The sequence below is a fragment of the Molothrus ater genome, chromosome 3, assembly GCF_012460135.2.
Source record: "Molothrus ater isolate BHLD 08-10-18 breed brown headed cowbird chromosome 3, BPBGC_Mater_1.1, whole genome shotgun sequence".
Lineage (NCBI taxonomy): Eukaryota > Metazoa > Chordata > Aves > Passeriformes > Icteridae > Molothrus > Molothrus ater.
In genome coordinates this window covers 45,332,752-45,356,166 of record NC_050480.2, presented here as the reverse complement: position 1 = coordinate 45,356,166, position 23,415 = coordinate 45,332,752, and positions in this window count along the sequence as shown.

The following is a 23,415-nucleotide window of genomic DNA, read 5'->3' as shown; positions in this document are numbered from 1 at the left end:
AAAATATGTTCTTAACTAGTGTGATTTCTGTAGCTTTTGAACAGTTAGGTTTTCCAGATAGGGGTTAGGTGCCTATGTTGTTGCTTTTTTGAATGACCAGAGTTATTGTTGTTTTTATTGCGTTATTAGGCACTGATTGGACATTTACCTCACACTGAAGTCCACTTGGGGTTGAAAATTTAGATGTCCATATCCTAATATCCTGGAAAAGCTCATTCTACTAACACTGTGGAGCTGGCACTGACAGGACTGACATCACAGAGCAGCATAGCTTGGTAGATCAATGTTCTTCAAAAAAAGACCAATGGAAGGAATGGTGTATCTGATTTGTGTCATAGCCCAAAAAACAGCTTTCATGGAGCCTTGCAGTGCTCCACCACTTTATACTGCAAGAGAAGGGCTCAGTTGCTTTCAGGATTTTCTACCTGTCCACTCCTAACAGCATGTCAGTCAGGAAAAAATGTGCAGACTAAAAAAATTAACAAAATCTTCTAGCACTTTAAGACTGAGTCTCAATACAGAACCTGAAATGTTTGAAACGTGGACAGCACAGGGCCAGCTGGACTTACAAGCTGCACCTTCACACCAACAACAAAACTCCTGCTTCTACTCAGCTCTGGGTTCTGGTGTGTGGGGGCCCCTGCCTTTAGGATCTTACATCCTTTCACCTGTCTCAATACCTTTCCTTGAGCCATCAACCTGAATTACATACACAAATCATGGAGTCAATTTCTATGCTTGGGAAACACAAAGGTGTTCTTTCTGTAAATAAAAATCCACATAAAAGATCAAGCCTGCTCATAAAAAGTTTGTTCATAAAAAGCTTTCTCCAGAAAAGGATTAGTAGAATGCATTTTCTTATTGACTATCAAGTTCCAACTAGTGAATATTTATACTGTACATTCAAAGCTTTTAAAAAAGATTAACATTTTTATTGGTTATGTCAATTATAATTTCAAGATAGCTTGCTATATCAAGTTCAGAGACAAGGCCAATTTTTAATAGATGATACATAAACTAGAATAACTCATTGAAGCAAACAGGACAATGAAATGCATGAAAATGGTTCCTAAAAGTGATTATTTTCCATCCTATTACCATAGCACATAAGAATAATATCCATAGCAATCAAGAAGGATGGCAGATAACTTGATGGCTCATCATCCATCAGTAGAGGCATTACTTTGCAGAATTTTAAGTAATAAGAATTTCAATAGCAGCAAAAAGTGAGTACATGGCATTACAGCAGGAGCTGACAGTGTTATAATTGAGAAAGAACTCTTTCCTACTTCCACTTCTAAAATTGCTCATGGGTTTCTGAAAGTAATTCCTTTTTGGATGAAATTTCTTCATTCCATATTTCAGGTTTAAAAAGAAATTCTGTCTTAAAAGACCAGCACTTTTTGCTTTTCCTGCGTACAAGAAAACCACAAACTGATTCAAAATCAGGTTATTTCAGGTGCTGTAGTTTAGTCCTTACTAAGATAAAAAACTTAAATTATTCAGAAAACTGGTATTGATTTCTTGGTTTGTATAACCATCTGTTAAATGGCAATGTAGCATTTGGGTTCTTCAGTCTTCATTTGATTAGTAAAAGGATTATGAGCCTCATTGAGTTAGAAAGAAAAATCTTGCTTGGATAAGTTTAAAGCAAGGGATAGTTAAACTGGGTAATTTAATTTTGTTGATTAAAATGGTCCATTTCCTTTGCATTCTCTGTTTGTTTCTTTCCAAGGAAGAAGTTTGGAGTGCAATGAGTTGCAGAGGTTTGAATTTTGCTCAGGCTGTGTGGATTTCAGAGAGCTTTACCTAATGAAGTCATGCCTGGGTGGTAACAGTATTGCACATGAACTCAGACTGTCCCTGCTCAGACACTCTCATTTCAGGACACAGCAATTGAACAGGCAAAAGCACAGTTTGACTTCAGATCCAGAGCTAAGACAGTAATACATGGAGTCTGTTTCTTTTTTTCTTTTTTTTTTTTTTTAATTTCTCATTCTAAAGCTGATTTTTTTTCTTGAAACTATATCTTTTGGCTGTATTTAACTTTGTAGAAAATCTCAGCCCAGGAATAACCCAGAAACCTAACTTCAGCAGTGAGGCCTTAGGGATTTTTGTGTAATTTGAATACCAGTATTTGTTTATTAAAAAAAAAAACAACAAACCAACAACTTTTTCTTTATCAGTGTCAGCATTAGAATATTGACAATTAAATAATTTTTAGTGACTTTTCTTCAAATTAAAATGGATTTATTCTCAGGCTTTTTGTTGAGACTATCAGCTGCACTGGGCTACCTTAAAACTTGATGGAGGTCTGTTCTTCTTAGTATACCACTCTTTAATACATTCTTCACTACATTGCAATGACTACAACTCATCTATGGTGTCAACCTTTGTCATTTCTGAAGCAGTTTTAGAGGTTCATGGCAATCAAAACCTATGTTTTGTTTTGTAAACTTTTAAATATGCATGGAGCAGTGCAGCAAAGCAGATCAAATCTTCCAGACTAGTGTGAAATTGAGAAGAACTGCACAAATGTTAATATCTATATAACTGTTTCAGCAAACCAGCTGAAGATGCAAGCATTAAGTTCTTCAATAACACTGTAGTACAGCTTACAAAGTGCTGTTTTGTGAGAAGGTATCTTTTTTTACCTGACTTTTGTGACAAGGAGTTTATTATACACAGTCATGAGTAACATGGGACTGGAAGTTTGGAAGAGCCAAGTGAATTTCGTAGAGATTTCATATTCCTTGGTATAAAATTTCCAAAATAAAAAATTAACCTAGGTTCAATGAGGAAATACTTTAAATTTTGTTTGTCATTTCTAAATATTTGTTAGATTTCATTATTTTTGTCCTTTCTGTTCAGGTGTATTAGGTAGCATTACACCTACTGGCTTTAAAATACACTAACTTCTTTGTAAAAACAGTTGAGATCGCTTCTAAGAGAGGCCCCTTCATTCTTCATTTTCCATACTATTTATTTAAAAAATAGTATTATTTAAAAAAAATATACAATTTTGCTACGCCAAATTATTGTTTCTTACAGTAATTAGAGAGAGTACATGCAAATATATTATTAGTACTGCAAACTATTATTTTTAGGGATTGATGCACTCATTTTCTGGTTTTCAAGGATTAGAACAGTTTAGATAAAAATAAACCAATTATCTTAGGCTTTATAGAAATTAATTTATTACTACATTATTTTCATAGCTTTTTTTGTTTTTATTACACTGTTGTACTACATTGTACATATTTAACAACATAATGCTGTTATGTTTAACAACATAATAGCAATTATTTTGATTTATCTCAACTTGCACATCCAGTGGTAGGTGTAAACTGCTGTCCTTTTGATTCTTTGAGGAACAGTGGCAACAGCAGACATAGGGGAAAATAAAAAGGAAGCTCTGAATTAAGCATTATATTTCTAATCTGTAAAATATATTAAATTCTGCTTTTACTTACACTGGTTCAATTTCAAAGCTTTTATTTATCCACAAAATGTAAAATATTTTATTCCTGACACACTGGGAAAAATGTACTATAGCTGTGGATACAGTCAGCTAAGAGCTTTCTTCTAAATATGCTTTTCTCCTCTACAAAGAATGCACTCTTACTTCTAAATCAATAGTCAAACTTATGCAAGACAGTAAAGTGAGACATTCATACAAAGCAGAAGCTCAAATTAATGTCAGGATGGTAAAGATTAATGTTATCTGCATCAAATCAACTTGACTGGGTCAGGATTACATGGGAAAAAAAAAAACCAAAGTCTTGATAAATTCCTTTGTTAATATTAGAGAAAAGATTTACGAACCATGAACATTACATATTATTTTGCTAAGCAAATAGAATAACTAATAGCACAGGAAATCACTGAAGCTTTAGATGGGTGATGGTTTGCAGAAAATAATCACATCAATCTCTGATATAAAACACTTCTCTAATAATATTTTCCCAAATGTGTGTAAGTGTACATAAAATGTTTTTACTAAGTCTAATATAATGTGTGCATTCATATTTATGTTTAACAGGGTAAATAGGCAGAGTAGTAGCCTTCCTTAAGTCTAACTTGACAGATTTTCTTTTATGTACTTATTTTAATGATTAAAGAGGTAAGTATTGATATGTATCACTGGTTTCTTAACTAAAATCTGCATTAGAATTTCTGCCTTATATCTTCCTTCTACTTTTCTTGATTGCATTTCCCTGGGGAGAAAAACAACCAATAGACACGCATCCCCAATTAAAATAAGAAACAACAAAACTCAATCAACAACCCAACAAAAAACAAACCTTCAATTTATTCTTTAAAAAGGTTTTGTGCTTTTAAGATAATTTTGAAGTTTGCAAAATATATTAATATTTATCATAAGCTGTCTTGTCCATGATAACCATGAAATGAGTCATTCACATTACTTTACTTCATGGCACAGTTAATATTTGAAGTTGTCTTAAAATTTATAAATATTATGCATGGAAGTTTTAGATAAGATGATTTTTTTTTGCAAAAATTATGAGGAGTTAAATAAAAGTTTTGGACAAAAGACATTATTCTGGAAAGAGGGAATATTTAAAAGCATGAGTGGTAAAGACATAAATTTATATCAGACTTCAATTTTATTCCTTAGATATCAGTAAAATATTTCAAATTGCTTTTACAAATGCAGATTTTTTTCTGAAAAAGGAGAGTCTTAAAATAGATGAGTGGAAAAAATAACACCCAAGGGTACATTGAGAATGAAAATAAATCCTCTGATTTGTGAGCATGGGGTGTAATGATAGTGTGGTACTTGCAATCAGAACAATAAAAACATGAATACGGTAGTGCTTAACTTTGAATGACAAAACTAGTTTTTGGATTATTTTCCAGAGCTAGCTGTGCTTCAATAATGTTACATACCAAGAACACACTAAAAATCTTTCAGGAAAAAAACCAAAAATTGTCTGACTAAAAAGGACCTCTTTATAATTTCTATAAGTAGATCCTCTCAGTCAATTACCCCTTCTTAAATATGCAATCTATTCATTTAAAAATTAAAGAACAAAAGATTACAGAAGAAGGTATTGGCCAAATAGCAATTCACAGTGGTCTGATTTTTTTTACATTTATTTTAATCTCACCAGAGCAGAATATGTTTATTTTGGAAAATTCTAAGTAGTGAGGGAAGATTATGATTTATGCATTTGCATAACATATGCACACTTAAGTTGTCACAATGGCACACATAATTGATTTGACTGTAGTAATGACAATTTCATTTTTATATTCACAATACCACTGCCACTAGTCTTTTTGCCTTATAGCTGAGACTTGAAGCATTTTGTTAATTTTGAATGTTGGAAAAACCTTACTGCCCACAAAGGTATAAAATAATTGACCTATGTGAATGCTAATTGCACTTTAAAGTGTTGGCTCTCTAAAGACAGATAATTAGCCCTGGCTATGAATTGATAATAAACTGAATGTGGCTTTGAGTATCAACAAAGACCAGTGAAGAGAAAAAAGTCATTAAAAGATGACAGGATATGGGAGACCAGGGAATAAAATAGATTCAGATATTATCAAATCTACTTTGTGGTCCAAAACAGGTAATGATAGAGCTATGGCTACTAATGTACTGGTATCCTGGTGTCTCCAGAGGTCAGAAGTCATTGATAGAAATGTGTAAGAGCATGAGAGATGGTGTCACCTCCCTGTGTTTGGAGTTTAAAGGACAAATTCTTTCTTCTATTTCTGTATCTGGAAGCTCCTAGGCCTGCAACTTGGTCCTTTTCTATCTGTCTTAAATTTAAGCTCAAGGAAAGGTTCCATTTATTCAGCTTTTGGAATGCTGGAGGTTTTCTGGTTGACAAGAGATGCCTTTTATGCTGATGAGCCTCAGTATATTCTGTGGCATTTCCACTGTTTGCAAAAAACATAGTTGTTGTAGCATAGGGTCTCTCAGCAGTCAGAAAGCACTGTCCAGCTCCATGGAGGACTTGGGGAAAAAAGACAAAACAACCTGAAACTGGACTCTCATGTCTGTGCCCCAAACCATGGCAGCAGGGGGGAACATTAGTGCAGGATGAGCATTGAGAGCTCTGCATGAGTGAATCCCTGATTTCTTTTCTCCAGATTTCATGGAACAAGTTTTCTGACCATAGATGGATAAGGGAAAACACTTTCCAGTAATGTATCCAACAGTATCAAAAATTCAGAGACTCCTGGTTCAAAAGAACATGAAAAGTAAATGCCATTAACAAAACATTACAAAATATGAGAAAACTTTTGAAATAAATATTAAGAGACAGTACTGTAGCAAAATGAGTGGTTTGGGCTCCTTAAAGCATCAGTGAAAAAGGTGTCAGTGAAAGCAGGTTTTATCTACATTTGCAAAAATATGACAAAGTTTGGTTGCAAGGTTCACTCTACTGATTACTACATGGATGTAAGGTACACAAGAATATGAAATTAGTATCTATTTAGAATTATTTATGTGTAGACTGGGGGTAAAAAAGGGGTAAATTTTTAAGAGAGAGACCCTCCATTGAGTCACAAGGTTCAGAGAGGGCCCCCTTGCTTTCTAATTCCTCAGAGAGTCCAGATGTGACTGAGTCCAATCCTTGTTCCAGATTTCGTCAATGGTTTATGTCTAAGAACTTATTAGGGAAAAGCAAGGAGCAGAGGAGACCGTCCTTTTGAGTCATGAGTTTCAGAAAGGACCACCTTGCCACCTGAGCTCCTTGTCAGAGGGAATTCTATTTGTGTCTATTTCTCATCTTATTCCCAGACCTGGTAAGCAGTTTATGTTAAAAGGATTGTGGCAGCAGTTTATTACTAACTAATTTATAAAGTGGTTCAATAGAATTCACTATAATTATAACAGTGACCTAGCCATGTATTCCTCATATTAATACTGTACTTGTTTTAAGGCACTTAGATCAATGCCCACACAGATGTAGGAGTATGTACAAATGTGAATTTACCTGTGAAAAATTCCCCTCAAGAGTTATTGAAATGCCAGTGTTTTGGCCTTTCTCAGTGGGGAAAGGATTGAGCATCAAGAATTGAGGGTATCATCCCAGGTCCTGTCATCAGGTCCTCTAAGTATTCCACACTGGAGAGCTGAGAGCTGTCCCACACACAGGCAGATAATGGCCACAGTCCACTGCGGTCCAGGAGAGCTCAAAACTTCTCATTTAGGACTGCTGTTAATGGGGTCGCAGGACAACTTGCTTTAGCCAACTGTATTTTTTCCATTCTCAGGTCAGCAACTAATGGAGTTTCCAAAAGAATTGTTCCCAATGCCATGGAAAATTGTTTTTCAAAACTCCAGCAATAACAATACTGCTCTCCTTAGGCTACAGCTCCAGTAGAGAAAACTGCAAGTTTGTCATGGGATGACTGATTGCTCTTGTTCACTGTAGGAATTCCCAGTGTGGCCAGTACCATTCCACCTTAGCTGTGTAACAGTTCAAAGGATGTTTCACTCAACTCATTACACAAAGGCCAGTGAAAGGTCTGAGAAATACATATTCAGGAAGGCGCTGAGCGCCTCCTTTGTGAGTCTTTCCTCAAAAGATCCTTAAGACCATTAAGAATTATTGAAATCTCTGAGAATGTATTTTATCAGTGGATTGAGTAGTCACAAATTGTTATTTATGAACAACAAGCAAATTTAAGGAAAACAGGCACAAGAAAAGCTGTGCTCAAGACTTGAATCTGCAGAAACATATTTGTGTGTCACACATAAACAGATTAGGAATATTTTTTTCACTTATCCTTTGGGAGGGATAAATTATAGGAAGATAAATACCACTGGAACCTAAAGCAGTTTTAAATGGAAATATTTTCAGTCAGTAAAAAACAGTAAAGACAGATCTCTGGTATAGCCAATTATCTCAAACACCAGGGTACTGCAGCTCATGTCATGTCATTGTCTAGTCTAACAGCTTCTCTGAAGATGTCCTCTTTCAGCTTCTCTTTGTGACTAATTTTCTTCTGTAGTACTAGCCTAAATATATTTTGACCCAGGCACTTGAAATTAATTTTGCTAACTCCCTGATCACAAAGCATAATATGCACTCTCTCCTTTTTCTATCTGTAGTGTTCATGCCATTATAAACCTTCAATCCAAATGACTGTAGAAAAGCATCTCATAAGTTTTCATTAGTTTTCTACTAGTATATTAAAAAAAAGAATTCTAAATATTTGTAGAATAGAAGAACTTCCTTCCCAGATACATGAGGGTTGGGAAATTATACTAGAAAGCTAAATACAAATTGCAACAGAGAGAGAAAGGTAACAGGTAGAAGAGGATACAAATTGTCCCTGTCACTGATGGGGGCTATGAAATCGCATGAAATGAAATCTCTGCACTTTGTCAGAGGCACCTACAGCCTCAAAGACTTATAACATATTTTCTCTGTCGCATTTGTTACTGGGAATCTGAACAAACTATTCTCAGTATCAGGATAAACTGACTGTGTATAATACTGGAAGACAGAAAATAAAATCCACTTGGTTAAAATGTTCTCTTGAGAGAATTAAAGGCTGGACCATTTTGCCTTCAAGTACAGTTCCATTTAATTATCTGGAGGCAACTTGTTTACAGACAGACAAACAAAACAAGATTTGTGTAGTAAAACAGCACACTGTCTCAGATGAACTGTACACTTCTGCTCATGGCAGTTTTCCCTAATGCTCTGGAAGTCAGAAGAATACCAAAATATAAATTACATGGTCCTTAGAACAGTGATTCAGAATATTAATTACTTAACTAAAGAGCTGGAGCCGAATATGACTAAAGCCAGTGGGAGTTCCCCAAATAAGACTAATAAGGTTTGAATGAGATTCTAATTTAATCTCTTTGAATAAAGAATGGGGTTTGTCCTTATTAATTATTTTTGTTTCTTCATGACTCCTCTTTTTCTTGCCCACACAAGAAAAGACAACAATAAGACAGTGTAGTTTGAACTTACTATTCACTAGGAAAGAAAAAATGTTAAAGTTTTTTTTGAAGTTTGTTTTTCATTGTAAAATACGAGAGCTGGCTTCTTATATGTATCCTCTAAAAAGTCAATATATATCACAATACAATTTAATCTTAGAAAGTTCATCAGGAATTTAGAATTTGTGACATTACTTTAAAAAGTATCTAAAGATAGCAACTTTATGGTGATAATGAACTCTGTTCATTAAAGAAAATGATTAGCAAATGATTATCTCTTATGATAATTAAAAAAAAAACAACAAAAACCAAAAAAAAAAATCCCTGAAACAAACCAGAGATCTCCTAATAAAGAGTCACAATAGTTACTATAAAATGTCTGGAAATGTTGCTGTGGTACCCAAATTGACTATCTCACTAGTTTTTCTAATAACAGTCGAAAATATTACCTGTCTTCTGCAAGTGTAAGAGTCTATTATCACTCTCACCTTTTGGGTTGGTCACAGGGGTGGTGTTACCTTTCCCTGAAGGGCAAAGGAAGAGCTGCTGAGAACAGTCTTTCAACAGCTTGATCCATGGCATGCTGCAGCCCTGTAGGGCTCTGTATCCAGAGGAGTAGGGAGATAATGCAGAAGGCCTTTAGTAGCTCTCCTGTTTTGGGAAAAGCACCCAGCACTGTGAGGGATGAAGATCACAGCACACTGCTTACATTGTCTGCTGATTTCTGTATTCTACGTTTATGGGAAATTTTTGGTGATTCAGGTTAGATTTTTTTTATTTTTTTTTTATATTTTAGCCCATATACCACTTAAATGGATTATTGATACTGTGTCATTCCTGGGGCACTTCATACTTCAGCTGCAGTATATTGGTCCTCATAGATAAAAGAAGCTTCAAAAATTCCATTGTGATCTCATCTCACCTGTTCCCTTTAATATTACCTCCTCTACATATTAATATGATATTCCTGTGGTGATCCCAATTACACGTTTAAAAGGTGACTGACAAAAAGAGCCTGTCAGCATCTTTCATATTAATTCCAGTGTTTAAGCACTCATGTGGGTTAGACTTCTTAATTTCATTTGGCATCACTGAAGACTAGCAGCTGTCTCTTGTTTCACCTTTCTTCAAAACACAAGAGCACATCTAAACACTTATTAGCCTGCATGGCCTGAAGGGGGGGCCTGCCTGAAACCCTGGCTTCAAAAGGCATCTTCAGGAAGATGCTGAGCACCAATGGTATCTAAGGAATCAGGACTTCCCCTGTGGTAAGGGTGAGATTTGAAGGTTTTCAGACTGCAATGTATTTCCATTTGTTTCAAGGTAACCTGTCTTCTAAACCAGGCACAAGTGTGGTGATGAATTTTTGATTACTTTGGTTTTGACCAATATGGAAAAAAAATACAGTTAACTGCTCTTCCTTGAAGACTGCTAGGATTGCCTAATAAATCTAATGGCTAAATTAGGAGGTTTTCCCTGGATTGCCCTTATAACTCTTTCCTAAAACAAACTACAGACAGTTTTAATTAGAGAGCTGGAGACAAGAAAGTAAGACAGAAAATACAACAGAAACTAGAGTAATAAAATTAGGATGTAGAGGGATGTAGATTTACACTGGAATATAAATCTTTTCAAAAGTACATAAAGTTATATATTAAAGTGAATTATGTAATTAAATAACCAGAGAAAAGTACAGTAAAATCCAGCGTGTAGGATCACAAACCCTCCATATTACTAGAAATTCATATAACTGGGAACAGAGGCTTACTCTACAGATACATAAACATGGAGAAAACATTATTATTAAAATCAGATAGAAAGAGAGAACTATAAATAAAAATTATTTGAAATAAACAAAGAGGCCATTAGAAGTGTAACTCCACTTTAATGAGACTTGGCGGAAAAAAAAAAGAAGACCTAAAGAGTAACACTCAATGTATTTCAGCTATTATTTCAGTCAAAGCTTAACAAAGAAAAAGAGAATAATTAGGTCTCTAAATGCCACTGAATTCTAATGAAAAAAAAAAGTTCAAACATCATATATCATGTAATGAAGCAGAGCAAAAGGTACCCAAGATGGTGTCAACAAAGACAACATCAAACCTCAAAAACTCAGAAGAAAGTAAAATTCAATGAGTACCAATCTTATAGTAAAACTTATAGTAAATCTTATAGTAAAATTCAATGAGTACCAATCTTATAGTAAAACATCTATGACCATCAAAAGGTATTCAAAATTAGAGTGGCTGAATTGATGTGCAAATATTTTAGAATGTTATATAGGAGCAAAAATGAATCAATACTAAAACTTTGCCACATTATTGTCTTTTTAGGCGTATTTTACTCTTGCTGCCATGCCATATGGAAATGAAAATGGACTAGAGATCACTGCCCTTCTAGGTCACGCATTCAAAATAGTCTTTGCTGTTAAATGGTAGCAAGAGATTCTTGTCCAAATCCAGAACAACCAGGATAGATAACTCAGCCATCAAAGAGCAAGGGAACAGTTGTCTCTATGTGCCCCTTAATGAGACAGAGTGCTGGATTGAGAACCAGCAATCAGCATTTTGTTGTTACTTGGTTTTATTGCTAAAAGGTCTTTGGCTTACTTTATGAACGTTTATGCCTTACTTTATAAACATACATCTGTGCTGCTTACAGGTCCCTTTTCTGTGTGCTCTTTGGGAATGAAGTACATGGCATTTTCTTCATATGAAATATCCTTATTGGTCCTTTACTACATCTCCTGTAACACTTTATGTAAATTTTAGACAGTAAAATGATATTATATTCCACTATCTACTAAGGTTGCTTCAAATAATGATAATTTCCCTGCAATTAGAGAGCTTTATAAAAAGTGACTTGTTTTAAAACTGATATGCAGTCACACAGTCTTCAACCTCCCTTTCCTTCTCTAACTCCCTTGAAATTTGTCTGAGACATCCATTAAACCTGAGACAATTCATCAGTTCGGAGACCAAATAAAACCATTTTCTTCCTTCACCAAAAGTTACATGAGCAACAACTGACTCCACAGAAAAACTTCAGATTAAAATCGTCAGTCAAGCAAGCTTTTGTATGTTGTCTCACAGCCTGAGCAATCCCCGTGGCTCACAAAATTTCAACACACTAAACAATTTATTTTCACCTGAGATCAATGAAAATGCACTTTTTCTTTTCCTTATTCTTGGTATTTTCATTAATGCAATACTATTTATCTGTATTTGAAGGAAACCTGAAAACCTGACTGGTTTAAAAGCTGGAGATTATAAAAAATTTGGATTATAAAAAATTTCAGCAGATATACTGGTAAACACATGATTCTTTACATGGAAAAAAAAAGCTAATTAAATCATTAAATTCAATAAATAACCCCACCAAGCATCCATATTTAGTATTACTAAAAATGATACTTGCATTTCCTTCTCTATACAAAGGCATGTGGCAAGAGCATGAGATACAATATCCTAACTGTTAAATTAGTTTTTTCATTAGCTTTAATGCAACCAATAGTGGATGTGATTTACATTTGAGGAATAAGTTTTCCTCAGAATATATTATTTATAGTTTGGCAAGGACAAACTACTTTTAATTCTATTTCAGAGCCTAATAAATATTGAAATTCTGTGTTTGGAATCACAGAAAAATTTAGTCTTTTTTTTCTAGAAGATACCTGTTTTAATGAAGTTCAACAAAATTTATTATGCAGACAATATTTGCATTTGAAAATATTTTCCTCCTAGCTGTAGAGAATAAAATTTTAATACAATATTTTTTATCTCATTCTAATTTGTTTTAGCCTTGAATTACTGACCTACTTTCATCCTTCACATAATTTACATTTAGATTTTGATATGGGATTTTCCTTCTGAAAAACCCCATGGAAGACTAATAATGCCTTTAAATAGTCTAATAAAGGTTGTAGTAAAGCTGAAAATTGAAACATAGCTTTAGACATGGTAAATGCCATCTGTTTATGAGAAACAAGCATTCAAGAGCAACTGATCCAATTCATTGTGATTTTTACTCTGCTGATATCAAACCAAGTATCCCAAGATCTCAGCTCTTTTACCTCAGTACAAAAGGATTTAAATCTTCACCTTTCACTTTTGTGGACAAAGGTAGAAACTGGGCTGGGAAGGAAAGGGAGGGAAAATACTCTCTCACTCATTTCTAGAAAGAAGTAACAGAACAAGGCAGGAGGAGCAGCATCAGGTCCCAGCTCCAAGGATTGCGATCAGGCAGCCATCTCACAAAATACCTGTCCTTCAGCAAGTGCTAAACTAGCCTAGTCACACGACTTAGGGCACAGCTGAGAAATGAAAGAGAAGCTGAGGAGGCCCTTGAACCTCTTTTTTTTTTCTGGTGTTATGTGGGGTAGCAGTTAATTAATAAATGAGAATGGCAATTTCTATAGTGATAAGCACACTTGACCCCTGGATGCTGGGAAATAGTGGAAAGATGGAGATCTTCATGTCTTCTCATTCCAGGATGGTGGCTGCTCAATGAAGGGTGGGAAAGTTCTATTCATTACAACTTCAGCATTTAGAATTAGGCATGACCATAAGAATCACCATCAGTAATTGGTGCCTATATGCCATGTGCATCTAAATCATCTGGATCTAACAATTTCCATACTCAAATAGCTCACTGATATTTAACTTTCTTACAAGTTGTTTTACTAACACTGAATTTGACTGCAAGTGGTGTTAAAACATCTGTTAATTCCTAGAATTTTTTTGTGTAACATACTCCCCCTGGTTAATAGACCTTGGTAAACAGCACTTATTTTGGATTTGGTTGTTTGGATCAAGGTTTTGTCCTCCAGGAGTGAGAATGACCCAAGTTTTCTGTTCCCCTTCCTCAGGTAGCTCAGTGAGAAAGGACACATAATTATTTGGTTGTCCAAAGACACATACAGTGACACAGATCTTTCAAAAGCTCCTCAGTGTGTTTGCCTGGCAGAAGGGAGGGAATAAACACAACATGTTCTCTAATTTCTCTCTTTTGCTGTCTTCAGTTTCCCACCAGCAGGATCAAACATCTGCCTGTCCTTGTCTGTCCACTGTGCAGGCAAAGAGCAGGTATGTTGAGGGGCTGCCATCTACGCTTTTGCAGTTTCCTTCCTTTGAGTGAGTGAGAATGAATCCTTAAGCCAATGAGGATCAGATGCCTGTGGTCTCACAGCACCTTTCAGAGGAATGAACCAAGTGGTGTCTCTGAGTGATATTAAAATTTCTCACACCAAAACCAATCACAAATGTGGTGAGTGTAGGTCTGAATGAGGAAGTACACTCTGCTCATAATCCCATCCAAGGGATATGGCGAGACGCCTAAATGTGACAGTAACTTAAAACCATAGAGGCACCAACTATTTTGCTCTAAGCCTAGCTTTCCATTTGTTGGTTTTCTTTCCAAAATCACTGCTTTCCATGTGTGACAAGACCTATCAAACTGATTACTCTCTGACAGCAGAGCAGCAGCTTGCCGGTTGGGCAGCCGCAAGCACTTAGCTGGCACTTTCGTCACTCCTGACATCTGACTCAGATGTTCAGGCACTAGGTTTAGATGAGACTTCAGGAAAGTGCAGAGTCCAAGCCTGACACATTCAATATGCCATCTCATCCAAAATGGACAGAACAGACAGCTTTAGCTTTTTCTAAAGCTCTGTTGCAAGGGGATAGTTTGTTTGCCAGCTGTAAAATCCTGTCTCTGTGGAAGAGGAGTGTGTGCCAGGTTATTACTTAACACAGTTATTTTCCCTTCTGTTCACAAATCCAAGGTAAATGCTAGAAAGGACCAACATATGGGTTTGTTTTGTCTTCCTTTAGAAGCTTTTCTAATGAGCAAGACAGTGAGATTTTACTTTTTAGTTTGAATTGTTTTGAAATAAAAATCAAGGGTCAGTCAGTATGCCTTACCATTTGACAAGAGACACGAGCTATCCATGTATTCCATATGCACCTACTCAGAATGTGCAGTCGATTATTCCACGGTTTTCAAAGGGGCTTTTTTTCAGCAATATGTTCTTGAAAGGAGATATCCTCTTGATGCTGAAGCTAAATCTCAAAGTTATACAGAAAAAAATGAGATTCATTCTCCATTAAAAAGAAAATTAAAAGTTTTTAACTTGAAATAAGCCTGGGGAGATACATTAAGTCATATAAACACCAAAAAATAAGATTAGTTTTAGGAATATAAGAAATAACATCAGGAAACTGCAAGTTTTCTATAGTTTGTGCTTGTTAGCATACTGGAATAGAAATATCTATAGAGGATGCTGGACAGTCCTGTCACATAAGACTTTACATGGTATCTCACCTTATTTCTGCCTTTGTTTCTTAAGTGTCCTAACTGGCTACTTTCAGAGATAATGCTTTCCAGATGAGTGGGCTTGACTTTGCTTCTGTTTATGATTTTGCTCTTCATTAAGTATAATCCAAAGCCAGTCTGAATCTTGTTTTGTGGTTAAAGGTGAGGTTTTATTCAAATGCATAGTCCTTAAAATACAACACCCCCCAATACTGTCAACAACAGATTCAGGAAAAAGCTCTTATATACTAACCATATTTACTAGTGGGTCTGAAAACCACTGTGGCTAGCTAGGGAAATTAGTTTTGGTTTAGGTTGTAGCCAGAATTGTGCTTGAGATGTCTGTTTCAATAGAAGCTTAACAGAATCTCTCTATAGCCCCTCAGCTCACAAGCTGTTATGTTCTTCCCAGTTGCTTGTATTTCTTTTGTTTCAGATTTAGAGTTTTCACATCAGCTCCTGTTAGACAAGAATTTCATCCCAGCAGATACACTGGAATTCTTTTGGCCTGATTCCTAAAAACATTCAGTGACCTACACATCTGTTGATGCTGCAGGTTAAAATCATTTAGGTGGAATTAAGGTTGTATCCCCTGAGTGTTACACATAGAATTTTATCTTTTTGCAGCTAGTAGCTCATAAACCATAAGTAACAAAATATAGTGAGTGATTTCTAAACAGAAAAGAATCAAAATACCCTGGGTATGAATAATGTAGGCATGAAATACTGTATTAAATGATCTCAATGCAGAATCCAATCACTCTTTGAAAATCTTAAAACCTTTCCCTTGACTAAATGCCTAGCCTAATGTGTTTAGCCTAAACTTCATCACTGTTAAGTCTTGTTATCCTTTAGTCAGTCACAACAATTCATGAGTTAGTTCTCTTGTCCCACACACCTGCATGAAGCACTGTAAGCCTAAATTTCAAGCATAATATTTAAGAGCTGGTTTCAATACCAATGGAGTATAAAGTTAGAATAGAAGTGTAAAAATACAGGATGGGAGGGTCCTTTATGTCTTTCTTTCTTTCTTGGTGGCAACAGACAAGCTTAGTTTGCTTATTCAATGGTTAAGTAAAATTATCGCAAAGATACTCAAAGGGCTGGTCACTGTGACTATGTAGAAAACAAACACCTTGAATCTCCTTAAAGCACTGTTCTCCTATAATGTTGAATGGGCAACTACTGACTTTTGAGGGAGACAATCTCAAGAAGTTAGCCATTTCTGACATTAATGATCATCCTATCTTTTGTTTCTTGAAGTCTTCACTGGTTTTGTGTTTGCTTTTAAACACCTCCCATCTCAATTTAATTGTAGTTACAATTAAATGATAACAAAAGTAAGAAGAGAGTAGTTATTGAGGAAAGTTAATGAAGTGGAGTTTAGTTAATTGAAATGAAAATACATGGAGATAAAGAAAAAGCAAACTAACGTACCAATTTTGCTTAATTAATGAGGTTTCCAGATGAAGGAAACATAGTTTGAATTTAGGACAAATATTTTTGCAATAAAAATATAAGAGTATATTTCCTTCTTACAGATAAAATGAATCTTTACATGGAGCTGCTTAATCCAGGAGTGTTTGTGGTGATTAACTATCCATCTGCTAATTTCTTAGGGACATGGTTTAGTGGTGATCATGACAATGATAGGTTAATGCTTGAACTCTATGATTCTAGGGTTCTTTTCCAACATAAAAAAATCCTAGATAGTTCAGTGATAATAATGTTTGACTATGCCTTTGAATTAATTTTATGATCAGTATTTTATTTAAGAGAGAAATTAATTCTGAGCACAGGATAATATTCTCAGTACTAACTGGTTTTCTTACAGGTCTGTGAGCACACAGACAAAGATATAAATAGGCACTTCTGATGTCTGTCATCCCCTACTGTTAAACAGTATGTTTGGATTTTACACAGTGTTGGGGAAAAAAAAGATAAAAAAGGATTTATTTATTTGCTTTCCCTTACTAGTTAGAGCCAGTGAATGCAATCACCTCTGAACTCCGTGAGAGATGAGGGACTGCATTCTACAGATCAGTTGAATGCTGATCTGCTGAAGTGATATTTCTGACAGCATTTTTGTTAACAGCTTCCAGGCAGCCTGTAGTAAATTAATGGACACCTGGCCACTGGGTTGTGTAAGTTTTCTGTGCCATCATTTCACCTCAGGCTATAAGCAATTATTGGTAAACTCATTTTTTTTCCTTTTATATTTGCATTACTTCTAGTTTAATTGGGCTTTAGATCTCTCTTTCACTTACAAGATGTTTGTAGGTTACCTCTGAGTTGTATTTTGAATGACGTGTGTCTTGGTTTCTCAAGAGTGTAGCTCTATTACATCATCAGATTGTCAAGTATTGCTCATGTACTGGTCTTGTGCATCTGTAATTTTTTGCTGAAGAGTTCACAAAAGCAAAAAGAAGTAACCATTATTCATGCCAAAGCTAATCATATTTTCAGAGTTCACACATAATTTTCTTGAACATATTTTTGATAAATGAATAATGTCATCCTAAGAAGAGACTTTCCAGAACTTATCTCTTAGTTCATGCAAAAGCACATAATTTTCTTCTCATAAATCAGGAATTTCCATGATAGTACGCTGTGCTGTGAGGAAGTACGTGAAAGTTATATAAACTAGCACATAAAACTTCCCTGTAATCTGCCTTGAAAAACCATGCACAGCAATTCGCATAATTCTATCAGTAGGAGGTATCAAAAACACAAAGGCCAGGAGTATGACCATAAATTTTTTTACAGAGGACTGAAATTATGTGTATTACATCACTGTTCAAACTATATTGAAAGTAGAAACATCTGAGTCACTAATAAGTTTTGAGCAAGCTGAAGAGATACAGGGGAAATTGCTGTGCTAAGTTATGAAGATAGAGGTAGGATTGTGAGGAAGGCAAATGGAGATATTGTTGGTGTTCTGGTGAGGCTGGTGAAAGGATTTGCTGTATCATTAAAGTATTAATAGCATGCTAGGCAGCAGGGATAGAATGCCAAAGCTGGACATACATTGAGGTTCTGTCAGCAGTGGTTTTTCTTTGACTCCTGGCATGAGGAAAAAAGTAAAAAAATATTAGCCTGTTGTGTCCTATGAGAAGGAGAAAAGGGTGATTCATATTACCTTCTGCTTCTTGGTCTTACTCTTCCCCAGTATCTTTCTTATAAAGTCTAAAATTATAACCTTGAAAATATTATAAAATAGTTACTTGGGATGACTATGGAGATAGTCTTTCAGGAGATCTCACTGTACTTTGTACTAGAAGCAAGTAATACAGAATCAGCTGCATATCACTGACAGCAGGAGTATATCCTTGACAGCAAGTCATCAGCAGGGACTCCGGTATCATGCTCTTTAGCTATAGTTTATCAAACAATTTCTCTGGAAGAAGTCACAGAAATTTAGTATTTTTCAGATTTTCTAGAATATGCCTTATAAAGCAGCTTAGAGTGTCACTAGAGTGTCTCTATAGACACTAACCTCAGTGACAGGAAGGGATTTTAGTACAAATATTGTACATTCGAGTCTTCAAATACTATAGAGGGGAAAAAAGGAGAATGTTGAGATTTGTAGGCAGCTCTCCCAGGTTGGAGGTGAAAATTTCCATCTCAGAATCAGGATCATTCCCTGTAACATATTTCTTGATAACCTCATCAGCAGCCCAGCCTTGAACTTGAGCTCTGCTGAGCTTGACAAGCATTTACACTTTGCATTGCTGCTGTTGGCATTACACATCCATTACAGGATTCTGTTGTACTTGACACAACCTTGTATCATTTTGGTTGATGGCCAAAATTTTCTAGCAGGTCCACAGAAATGGTAAAAAATAGACCTGGAAAAAGCTGTGCTTCATCCTTTCTCATTCCTTTATGGTCAGATAATCTTTAAATTATCTTTACTGGTGCTTTTTTAACCTATTCTCAGACACTTCAAATGATTTCTACAGCATCTGAAGTAATTTTTTTCTAGTGCATTACTACCTTTATTGTTAAAAAGGTTTTCCTGACATCTAAACTGAATCTTTCTTGCTGTCATTTAGGAGCACTGTTTCTTGCTCTGTGCATGATAAACTGTAAATTGTTCCTTTCCTCTCTGCAGCAGTCTTTTATGTTTTTAAAGGTACTGTCAGTTGCCTCTACAACCTTATCTCCCCTAGATTTCAAATAACCATTTCAAATTTTTTCTTGGTTTTGATGTTTTCTAAACCTTTGATCATTCACTGGATTGGCCCAACTGGTCAATATGTTTCATAAATCGAGGTGTCTAAAATTGAGCAATGATCTTAAGATACAGCTACACTGCTGTTTGTACATACTTTTTATCGGTTAATGTGCCCTTTCTAAAAATGTCAATGTTTGAGTCATGTTGTAATCCATTTTACCAGAAGGGTTTTTTCTATAGCACTGCTGCCAAATGAGACCTTTCATAGCTTGTAGCTATTCTACAGACTGCTCATATCAAAATATAAATATAAATATTTGTCCTTAGTAAATTTAATCTTATTTTTTCTGGTCTTTTCTTTAGTTTATCAAGGTCCAGTTCAATTCTAACCATTAACCTGTTCTCTTGAAATTTCATTTTGCTTAACTGCAGCAGCCAGTACTTGAGTCAGTAGGCACTTGTATAAGCTCAATACATATGTTTTTCTATTTGATTGTGATCTCAGTTACAAGTTTTCTAGCCAGCTTCTGAGAGTTGTATCTAGAACACTTGTCCCCAAGTTGTTTGCAAGAAATACCATCGTATTAACACATGGTAATGGTAATGAGTATCTGTTGCTTCTTCCCTTCTCATGAGTCTTATTTCTCTGTTATAGCAAGAAATCAGATTTCTTTGATATGGTATGTTTTCAAAAAATATTTGTTGATTGTTAAACATCTTTTTTTTCTTCTTGACGCTTGTTTGTTCCTACATTTTCCTGAAAAATTAAAGTTATGCATTTATAATTCAGCTTTCACAAACCATACTTTGCTCCAGGGAAGTCTTATTTTGTTTCTCATTAGTCATCCAGTATCACCATATATATTTCATAGTTGTTCACTAAACCCTTTCCCTATTCTAGGTTAAAGTAGCATCTTTTTTGTCATTAACAGAACTTGCATCAGTTACCCGATTGCAGATCACATTCATTCTTAGAAAACGTTGAGGCAAGGAATGTCATCCATCTGTTCACATTCTTTATGCCATTTACAAATAAATTTCCATCTTTGTTTAACTGTAGCATGACATTTTCCTGCAGCATATATTACATTTCCCACATCATTTTCCCTTATCACTTATGTTGCCTCTCTTGTTACTTTTTATGTCCCCTACTAGCTTGGTCTTTTTTGTGCCTTGTACCTCCTGATTTTGTTCCTTTGTGTTATTATTACTCTGTCATCTTCCCCTTGAATCCGACCTTCTAGTTTCTGCTTTCTGTAAACTTCCCACTTAAGTCTTGATGTCCAAGAAGAACCCATTGTTTAGCCACACTGATATCCTATTGCACTCCTATGCTTCCTTTATAATAAATGGTGTTTGTACTTCTTTGTTTGTCTATATCTTATGTCTTAAACACGCTCTCTATAGTATCCTAAATGGTGAATATGTAAGACAAAAGAGTTCTACCTTCTTGGAAATGTCACAACTTACAGAAGTAAAAAAATGCTTTATGAGAACATTCATAATATGCTCTTGTACCTGTTGAATGAATATTAGTGACAGTCAAGGAAAATCATGTCATAAAAGCATTTTTTTCAGTTCTTGTTTTTACTGGATCAGTCATACAATTTTTCACCTCGAGGGTAAAACTTCAATATTATAGCCCAAATCATTGATACAAGCAGTATCAATATATAAATATTTATATACTGAACAAAACTTAAGCAGCATAAATGCAACTATAAAATACCTTTTTAAAAGTTCTATTTTCCTTGACAGAATTTATAGCATCTTCTTGGAATGGAATATACATTGTTACTATCCCATAAATATTAAATACAATTCTTGTTCAGAGAATCAAATTGTACAGCTATGAATATCACTACAGTATTCCCTCTAGTGTGAATCAGGTGCCACTAAGGAAGGCAGTCTGAGTCAGTTATAAGACCTATACCCCGGGTTTAATACATATGGAATTCTGGGTCTCTTCTTGAATATATTCAGATAGCTCAGTGGCAAATCTCTGTCTGATTAGATTTTAAATAATTAATCTATATTACAGGTGACAAGAATTAAGAATTGGTAACTTACTTTCAGGAAATGTTTTGGATATCCCTATAGCTAAGAAAACATTTACTTTTTATTTTGAAGTTCTGACTCTAGGAGCTCTTAATGGAACATTTTAATGCCCTGCTAAATGAATTGACAGAAATAAGGCATAAATACTGCTGGATTCTCATTCTCATATTGCTGCTGTTCTCTTAGCATATTGCATATTGGCATTTAAAGTCTGCATGACCAGAATCTGAATAATTACTAATTTTAACTAAAACAAGATGCCCAATAAAACCAAGTTTAGAGAGGTCTCAAATATTATTTTTAGTGCTGTCCTTAAAAGGAGGCAATAATCTGTACCAGATGTGGTCATCTCAAGTAGCTCTCAATTTACTAGCCATTAAGTCTAGTAAATTAAAAAGTAGTACTATATGCTATAATATATAGTGAGTCTTGATAAGGCAGAGCTCTTTCTTGCATCTCCTTCCATCTGTTGTTAAAATGGTAAAGAATAAGTTAATGAAGCAACTAGTCACAAAACCTAGGTCTTGTCTGAAAAACAGATTTGCTGAAGAAGGTGTGCAGGAGAGATTTACTTTCAGCTGTATAGTTTAAACAAATAGGAGGACAGACTTAAAAATTCCACAGCATGTGGTATTTGCTTGCCTTTGAACTTAGAGTGTAACTCACAAAGGATTGGAACAGTTTTGAGACATTTCTCATTTCCAGAGCTGGTTTTAGGAAGGCAGAGCAGCTGGCTCCTGTTCACCAAAGGTGACACATAAGGAGCCAGCCACTCGTGAGTTAGAATGAAAGACCCAGGGTTTGTGCCAACTTGTACCAGAGAAACCTAAGACACATAGAACCAATATGTGGCATAAAACCAAAAATAAGCTATGGAAGATCAGGGGCATTCACAACACCCTGCAAGGGAGCTGCTGCTTACCTAGAGGAGAACTGGAAGCAAATCCAGGGAAATAATAATTGTGGTTGCCAGAGAAAGTCTGGGTTAAATCCAGTTTGCGTCTCGGCCCTCCAAAATTGCTGTCCTTACAGGAGTCATTCTGCAAGTCTTTGCAAATCAAAAGTTGTGCTGAGGAATAATTAGCCACACTCTGCTGTCACAAATTTCAATTTATAACAGTCACTGCAAAGTCAGCAACTTGGAGCACAGGGAAAATATATGTAGGATATTTCATGTCTCTGGGTTTCAGAGAGCTGATAAAACTTGAAATAATCTTTCACAGAAAAAAGGGTGTTGGAGACATTCATAGTCTGTATTCAGCTAAAGGAAAGGTAAGTACAGGCCATTTCTTTTCAGAACTGCACAAATCATTTGGCAATCATGAGGAAATTCAGTTATACACAAAGTATGATTGTGATTGTATTTCAATCTTTTCCTACTGTAAGGTAAAAAGAAAGGTCTGGTTTTCAGGTAAGATGTCAGAGGTTGTTGACTAAGCCAGTTGTTGTGAAATAGTAAAAGGTCAAGACAGCACTTCAATTTCATTTAGTTGTAATTCTCACTGCCTCAATTTCACATATAAGAAATCTGTTTCTCCTTTCTATTACCTATTACACAGCACTTGCCATGCCAGTCACCCCAAATTGCTCCATCACCACAAGTTCAGATGTGCTGCACTATCGAGACAGAGCAGACATGAGGCTGAGGCTGCTTGCTGGGTTGTGTTGCATAACTGATGGATGATTTGTCCAAGGTCCCATTGAGACTCAAGTCACTGTGGAGCTCCTGTGTCCTCTCCCACACCCTGACTGCTTTGCTGCCTTAATATTTAGCTTTTTAAAATGTTCCTTTTCCTTCAGCCAGAATTTAAGAAAACCCAAGATACCTGACGTATGCATTTGTTACTGATATTCTTTTACTAATGATGGTTTTTCTTGGGCATTTCTATGTTGCTTTTCTAGAAGTATTTGCCGTGTAACACGGAAA